The 9,152-nt window shown below is 33.2% G+C and overlaps 1 protein-coding gene across 1 annotated transcript in view; it reads right to left on the bottom strand.

Moving 5' to 3' along the window:
• Positions 1-4,242, bottom strand: part of LOC139510762 (microphthalmia-associated transcription factor-like) — a 62,724-nt gene extending 58,482 nt beyond the window's left edge. The window contains exon 1 of the mRNA XM_071297292.1: positions 4,176-4,242. The gene's annotated coding sequence lies outside the window, so the exon portion shown is untranslated. The remainder of the gene's footprint in view (positions 1-4,175) is intronic.
• Positions 4,243-9,152: the final 4,910 nt, after the last annotated feature.

Here is a 9,152-nt window from a genome sequence, read left to right on the forward strand (position 1 = left end):
TATCCCAGAAAAAAGAAAACAACAGTTTAAGTTGAATAGATAGTTAACTAAAATTAGGCAGGCTCCTTTCTATATTTAATGTTAATTCTTAAACACTGTGGGATATTATGATTGACAATGAGAAAACTATCCTCCAAAGTTCAAATGAAGTGAATGTAAGCAATTATAGTCAACCGTAAGGCCTTCGACAATAAGAAAAAACCATACAATATAGTAGGCTATAAAAGGCACCGACATGAAAATTATAAAACAATTCAATTGAGAAAACTAACGACCTTATGCATAACAAAACCATTTACGGAAAACAAATATAACAGGCTTAAACCAACTAAAATCACTGCCCTTAAGCCTCATAACCTAGAAAATGGCACAGAAAGAATGTGGCGGGGTAATCATGTTTGTGAGCGCTAAAATCCTCCCTTAACCTGGAACTGTGACATAACAGCACAACATAAAAATAAACTATAAAAATCAGTTGAAAAAGGCTTAACTCATCAGATCGATTCAAAGAAAAACATCATCATAAAGACAGTCAGGACGTTGCAGGGTATATATTCATCCCATAACCCTAACATCAAAAAAGACACTAAGTGCAGATCGGAGAGTACTCGCAGTTACTAACAGTAAGAACAAAGGTATCTGGTCGTTCCGGCCCCAAACCGATCCGGCCCCAAGTCAATCCGGCCCCAAGTCGATCCGGCCCACGTCGATCCGGCCACAAGTCGATCCGGCCCCATAATAAAATATGAATAAACTATATTCACTATATGGAGGAATTTGTGACAAATTTGAACTGTATAAACGGAATTTGCAAAAAGTGTCGATGATGGATCACAACAGGTAAACGAAGTATTGAAGTACCAGTTAAAGAACTATTTTAAATCGATACGAAACTGAGTGTTAGTTTAGTCTTAGATGCATGATTTTTTTATTAGTTGTTAGTGGCTTTGAACTATAGTTATTGTGTCTATTTGTACAGCAGCTCCAATGATATTTTAAAATGTGAAGATATTTTCAAAGTTGACTTTGAATGTCATGGCGATTTTTATTTTATTTACTTCTCACACAGAGTAGCTAAATAAATATTTACAGTCCAATGGAACCGTAAAAATTTAACTCATCATTAATGTCTTGTTTAACCAAATCATTAGTCTATAATTGGTTTGTTTATTCAATAATTGTCTGATGATTGTGAACTAAGGTAATGCCAATCGTAATCACTTAATTCAATCAAATCCTGATTAATTAAAGTTACGTTATCAACAAGGTCTTTGTAGTTTGATCTTTTGTTTGGTGTTTGGTGTTTATATAATAATAATTAATTGTATTTTTTTCAGGTAACATCAGAGGCTTCTATAACACATGCTACACTTGTTTTTCTTTTGTAATATCGAATATAGTCAATTTATTTTTTCTTAAAATTGACAATACTTTGAATAGTTATGTGTAGATAAAAAAAAACAAGTAATATGAGTATCCATTATTCTTTATTGCAAGAAAATAACAAACCAATGACACTAAATGCACATGTTGGTCCCATAACACACAAGGAAAAGCCATTGTGATATAAAAACAAACGCATTCTGTCTTCTCTTTTATAGAAAGGACTAGGCAAATCAAACAACATTTCTCAATTTGAGAATTTAAAGAACTTTTAAAAAGAAAAACAAAATTTGTATGTATCAGCTTGGGGATCGGCCTGTATCGTTGTGTATGTAGCTATTTGTTATAACACAAGATAAAAGACGTATTGGATTACAGTCGGCGTTTTACGTTTCCGCAAAAAAAAGTCTACGTTTCCGCAAAAAAAAAGTCTACATTTCCGGAAATAAATACCTTACTTTTCCGCGAAAATAGTAACCATTCCGGAAAAAATATATTAAAGATAATTAATCTGAGTACCTTGAACCGTTGATTGTAGTATCATGAAATTTTTGTAATAGCAGTATGCATTGCGCATTTAAAGTCAATTTATCTACCTGGGGCTGGAGATTTAGTCTTCGGGTTGTGCACAAATCAATAAGCAGATCCCACATTTTGATAAAAAGTGGAAGTAACACAAACACAAGAGGAATGAAGTTGCCATTTTACACCCATGTATCGAATAGTTAGTCGTGCCATCCATGCAAATATCACTTGAGTTATTTCATTACATAGACAATCAAAGACATTTCAAGTTGGCGAAACACAAAAATATAACGATTCCGACATCATCATTATCTTTCACTAAGGTGAAACTTTCATATTTTTTTTTACTTTTAGTATATTGTAGATAGAAGATCAGAACCCTTTTTGTATGCTCATCTAAAGAAAATATTTTTCAAAGGCCTTTTTTTTTTATACCGTACACCGTACACCTTTTACATTATAATTAAAAGAAATCAGAAACATTTATGAATTACAGTTAATATATAGACAATAACTGTTTAGTGTCTTTAAATATCAGCTGTATTTGTACGAGGCTAGGAAACAAGGTGTATGCGAGCTTTTAGCGAGCTACTACACCTGTTTCGAGCCGAGTACAAATACAGCTGATATTTAAAGACACTAAACAGTTATTGTCTTTATCCTGCAATTAATTCTGTATATTGTTTGTGTTTTGAAAGACACAAAAACTAACCGTTATTTAGCATTTATTTTCGATTTGTAATCCCTTGAGGCCCGCGTAGTAAATTAAATATCAAAATCACACATTACGCTGAAGACGGGTTCGCAAAAAAAGAATCTCAAATAGTCAACAATGATACATCGTTCAAGGTGAATAATTATCTATTTTAACATAACAACTAATTTCAACAGTAAAAACAAATAACAAAGCATTGTCAAATTTGAAACAGAAGTGTACGAGTTGTCCTACGCTTCAGACTTGACATTCACTAAACATGCATGCTGAAATTGACATGGTTGGTTTTGTAACACAATCATACACATTCAAGTTTTGAAATCGACAATTGTCATCGTCATTGGAATGCAACTGGAATACACATTCTGAGGTCACACAGGTTCAAACAATACTCAGTCCGGCAGTGGGTGGAGCTTTAAAGCGATATCTGTATAGTATACAGATACAGCATAGCGATATCTGTAGGGCTGTATCTGTATAGTAGGACACTCAATTGCAGGATAAATATCTTTATTTTTATTCCTTATAAATATATTTTTTATTGGGGCCGGATCGACTTTACATATGGGCCGTGGGGCCGAAACCAATAACAACTTATAAAACAAATAATCTATCTAAGACTGAAATGTCAATCAGTACACATCCAACATCCAATGGATTTAGTGTAGAGACGTGGTGTAGTGCGGAGCCGTGGGTTAGTGGAGAGCCGTGGTGTAGTGGTCAGCGAATCGGACTACTAGCACAAAGGTTTCTGATTCGATCCCCGTTCTGGGGTGAAAAATTCAGGGACTGAATTTTCGGCTCTCCCTTGACACCATTTGCGGGTAAAGTCTTGAGAAACGATGATAGTCCGTCGGAAGGGAACGATAAATAACTGACCCGTGTGAAGAGAGAGCCGCATCTCTTGTACGTAAAAGACACCTTCGAAAAAGAGTAGGCTAATGTCGCTACAAGGCAGCACTTGCACCCATAAAGTGGAAATGGATTAATATTAGTTGCAATAACTTGTTTCCCAATCCACTATAAATATTTATGTTTAAACTAAATTTGCAGTCTTTGTATCTTAGTAAAAAAAAAGTTAAAATTTTAAGTAATTTGAAGTGGCTTAATCCCTTACTTGAAAATATGCTAGCAACACATATAGTTTACGCTATTTGAAATTCAAAACGTCTCCACAGACACGAGCATTACAGCGAACGAGTTTCACCGTCCCAAAAAAGAAAATAACAATACGAAAGAAAAATCATCCCTTTCATCTCAAGCTTTTTGTGTAGAATTTCTGGTGATAAAATCTAGAGAAGGACGGATTTGGTTTATTTTTAAAGTAAGTTCCTTTGGGTAAAGTTCAGTACATATGAGAACTCTTGATTATCTAACGAAAAAATATCATAGATAACTCTAGTGTTGTTGTTTTATCTTTTAAACTGCTATCGTTTTCATGCTATCAGCATAGAAACGATTTTTCTTCTTGAAAAGATAGGTCGTAGACCATTTTAAGGCATGTATTTTAAATAATTGTTTGGTATAAGATATAAAATTTAAAAACACATACCAAAAATCGCCTTTCTTTCCTTTAATGTTTATATGTATGATTTTATAAGGCAATTATAAAACGAGACACGTGATTATATATTGGATGAATGAATGAATCGTATGGGTCGATACTAGTCATGTGAATATTTCTTACGCACTGTCAGTAGTCAAGTGTTTGTAAATCATTCATATTTATAGACATATTTTCCAATGCTTTTTAGAACTACGGTACTTACAACGTCCAAATTGATTTGGTCAGAGTATATGTGTAAACAAATTTTGTTCATGTCATAGTGTTGATACTTTTTCGTGTAGTAATACAAAATAAACTGTTTCAAAATTTTATTTGATGCACCATTTAGTCCAATCTGGTAAACTATAGTGCTGTTATAAAACATGTACCATGTAAGGAGAAGGAATTGGCGTCAGAAAACATGTTTAACCCAGCCACATTGTGTATGTGCCTCTCTCACGTCAGAAGCCTGTAATTAATTCATTGGTTGTTGTTTGGTAAATCAATTTATTGTTTTGCACATTAATAATTAGGCCGCTAGTTTTCTCATTTGAATTGTTTTTCGTTTGTCATCTCGGGACCTTTTATAGCTCACTATGCGGTATGTTTTACTCATTGATGAAGGCCGTATGGTGACCTCTTATAGATGTTTATTTCTGCGTCATTTGGTCTCTGGTGGAGAATTGTCTCATTGGCATACACATCGTTTTCTTACTTTTATATGGCTGACAGTTGAAACTTTAATTTCCCCAAATAGGACTAAATAGTACAAGTCTTCTAATTAGAATAAATTATCCCTCCCCCTAAAAAAAGCCCATGAATAAAAAAAACCCAACAGCAAACATAACACATTGAAAAGACCCCTCCCCCGGGCCATGCGAAATACAAACAAAAGAACCCCAAAACAGAAAAACTTCACCAAACAAAAAAGTATTGCACAAATTGCAAGACATTTCTATAGTCCTGGGATAAACATGAACGAATGAATAATGTTGGGGTTATAAGTGAGGCTATTGATCATGAAAGTATAGTAGTCTTCCTTCTCGTCGAAGGATATGTGGTGAAATGTCTTTTAAATGGTTTCGTGGTTAGTCCGGTTCACATTAAATAGTAAATTTTTTTTTTCTGAGAAAAAAATGGGGATCTGCTAAAAGAGGGGCAAAAGATATCAGACAAACTCATAATTCGAAAAAAAAAATTACAACGCCATTGCTAAAAATAAAAAAGGCAAACAGATAAATAATAGTAGACAAAAACAACTTACAAAACTAAAGACTGAGCATCACGAACCCCACCAAAACTGGAGGTGATCTCAGGTGCTCCGGAAGGGTAAGCAGACCCTGCCCAACATGCGGCACCTGTCGTGTTACTAATGTTATTACAAACCCGGTTAATAGTCTAATTCGGTAGATGAAAATAATGAAAAGGGAAGGGGATTGTATTTACGACGTAAGAAACATATCCGATATCATCTGTGAAACGGTTATTCCATAACGGACAACCGACTCGTGATGGCGTTAGTAAAATTTACGAAGGGATGATTTTAACTTCACCATTTGAAAACTCTTGGTTTAATAGCTTCCTTGTGAGCAGCAATACTCTATCAAGGAAATCATGATAGGAATACAAGCGCGGGAATATCGTATCAATTGGGAGATAAATATTCCGTATGCAGGCGCTGATGCAATGTTGAAACATAGAAAAGGAAAGTTCATAATTGGGAAGCTGAATTCACCCTAATTGTCGTAAAGTTTTGTTTTCAACCGACCCTCATTGTCAATTTATAGATGTAAGTCAAGATATGAGACAGACTTAACTGTACCTGTTGTACCCTTTATCTCTAGTTCGATGGGATAGATGCATTGAACATAGTCACCAAATTTAGATTATTTAGTGAGAGAACATCATCTATATAGCGGAAAGTAAAGTTAAAGGATATTTGCTAACTTCTTATTTTTCATCCTAAGAAGATCCTGTATGAAAGCAGCCTCGTATTAATAAAGAAACAAGCCGACAAGATAAGGGGCACAATTGGTTCCAATTGAAATGCCGACAGTCTGTTGAAAAACACGTCCTCCGAACGTAACAAATATGTTTTCAGTCAAGAAAACAAGCATCTTGATAATGTCAGTTTCAGAGTTTTTTTGCTTGAATCAGTGTGATCCTTTACAAAGTAGGATTTATCCCCCCTGGCCATTCTTTATATATATATATATGAAACAAAGCAATACCAACTCTTTCAATTTGTCTTTTAGTTTGGAATGGGGAATACTTGTGTATAAAGTATAGAAAAGTCAAATGTTTACTGCCATTGCAAGATGAAAGAGTCTTAGATTCTATGTATTCTAAAAGATCATTGGATTTTATTAGTATTTACATCTAGTCTGATTCACGCCACCTGTAATAAGCAGTTTCACAATAAATTTGAAGCCCGGCTTTGATCGCTGATAAAATAGATGTAATTTTTCAGATATGAAATATGTTTATGCAATTGGGTTTATTTAGAATAAAAAATCCTATTCACTTTCTGCATTTAGCTTCAAATTAACGTGAAAATTTGATAGTATAGAATGGTATGTTATACTTTCTCAGTAATTCGTTTGAAAATCTATGACTTAATTACATGCATTTAATTCATATTTACTGTCCTATCTTAAAACGAAGTCACAGAGTCCGTCTGGTATCAACAAGAAAGCACGAATTTTCGTGCTATTCATACCGCAACTCAAAATATCATAAAACAGCTAGCACCGAATTGTGTATAGCCCCAAAAGGATGATTATTTATGTCGGCAATTTCCGTGTTAATCATTATTTGATGGTAACTACTTGAAATGATACTTTTACTTATTTTGTTCGTTTTTCTTCGCCTCAAAGCCGCCACCCCGCGTGTGGCTTTGTACACGGTGGTATTACGGGGCGCCGAATGGGACTCTTGTGGTTTTGTACAAAATTCAATTCTGTCATAACAAAATCATTTTTGTCTTACAAAACTATGAGCTACAGACTTGTTTTGTGAGAACTTCAATTTTGTGATGACAAAATTCATTTTTGTAGACAAAATTCATATTTGTCATGACAAAAGTCAATTTTGTCTAAAAGGTATGCAAATATAAACATATGTGAGACAAAATTGACTTTTGTGAGACAAAATTAACTTTTGTGAGACAAAATTGACTTTTGTGAGACAAAATTGATTTTTGCGAGACAACAAAAGTAAATTTTGTTAATTTTGTTGAGACAAAAGTAAATTTTGTTAATTTTGTTTAGACAAAAGTCAATTTTGTCAATTTTGTTGAGACAAAAGTCAATTTTGTCAATTTTGTTGAGACAAAAGTCAATTTTGTGACGACAAAATTCATTTTTGTGACGACAAAATTGACTTTCGTGAGACAAAATTGACTTTCGTGAGACAAAAATCAATTTTGTTGAGACAAAATTCAATTTTGTCAATTTTGTTGAGACAAAAGTCAATTTTGTCAATTTTGTTGAGACAAAAGTCAATTTTGTCTCACAAAAGTCAATTTTGTCAATTTTGTCAATTTTGTTGAGACAAAAGTCAATTTTGTCAATTTTGTTGAGACAAAATTCAATTTTGTCAATTTTGTTGAGACAAAAGTCAATTTTGTCAATTTTGTGGAGACAAAATTCATTTTTGTCAATTTTGTGTAACAAAAGTCGATTTTGTATGCAAATTAGTTCACAGAAACCAAACTAAACTAATTTGAATACAAAATTGACTTTTGTCGCCCAATTTTCAAATTAGGTAACAAAATTCAAGTCTGTGTAACAAAAATGAATTTTGTCATGACAAAAGTGACTTTTGTCCGCTGATAGATAATTTTGTATGACAAAATTTTAAATTTGTAGTATGATACAAATTTTGTTAAACTGAACTTATTTTTGTTGAACAAAAGTCACTTTTGTCCGTACAAAATTGAATTTTGAGTACAAAACCACAAGAGTCCCATTCGGCGCCCCGTAGGTATAGTATATCACTGAATTATGATATGTTCAACCTGTAAAAATTTACCTACTAAAAATATATTTGATAGGTTAACTTTGAGAATTTATCATGAACCAGGACTGACTGTAAAGTAAACCCTTTTCGTGGAGTAGAAATGCACTGCAAATGAACAGTGCATGCTAATTCTTAATAGTTAGTCGATATATTTATTTAAAAATATAGTGTAAATGTATAGAAATTATGTTTTGGACCAGTAATAATATCGCTATAATACCATGCAATGGGAGATAACCGAAGTTTTCTTGATAATTTTGCAGTTTACAGCTTTTCCCCCGCCAAATTCATTTAATACCTCATGAATGTCCTTCGATGCTTTTTGTTACAGAAAGTAATATAATTGTAAATAGTATACCGAAACTGTTTCCAAAAGCAACGTGTAGGCCCGGTTAACATTTCATAGTTATAAGAAGATGAGGTATGAGTGCCAACGAGTCATCCATCCAAGTAACAATTTGTAAATGTAAACCACTATTGTAAGTTCTTCAACACGGAACCTTGGCTCACATCGAACAGAAAGCTATAAAGGGCCCCTAAATGATAAGTGTAAAACCATTCAGACAGGAAAACCAACGGTCTAATCTATATAAAAAAACGAGAACAGAGAAACACTTATGAAACACATCAACAACCGTACTATATCTAGCTAGACTGTAAATGATATTTTGATTCTACTTAATGTTCCATTTCGTAAACTAATTACGAAATTTAGAATATATCATCATAATCTAGAACTTTTATTGGTTAGCTATGTAATGTAAGTACCTCAATATCTTAGACAAAGTAGTTTTTGCTCTAAGAATCACAGGGACTCGGTTAGCAGATTCACATTTTTTAATCGATATTATTCGATATTTTTCGTATTTCCTGTCTATCTGTATACCATTATTTTAGTTAAAGATATGTATAGTAAACTTCGTTTTGTTATAGAACAAAGAAATATTGATATCAACTTTAAAT

Source organism: Mytilus edulis, chromosome 1, assembly GCF_963676685.1.
Source record: "Mytilus edulis chromosome 1, xbMytEdul2.2, whole genome shotgun sequence".
Lineage (NCBI taxonomy): Eukaryota > Metazoa > Mollusca > Bivalvia > Mytilida > Mytilidae > Mytilus > Mytilus edulis.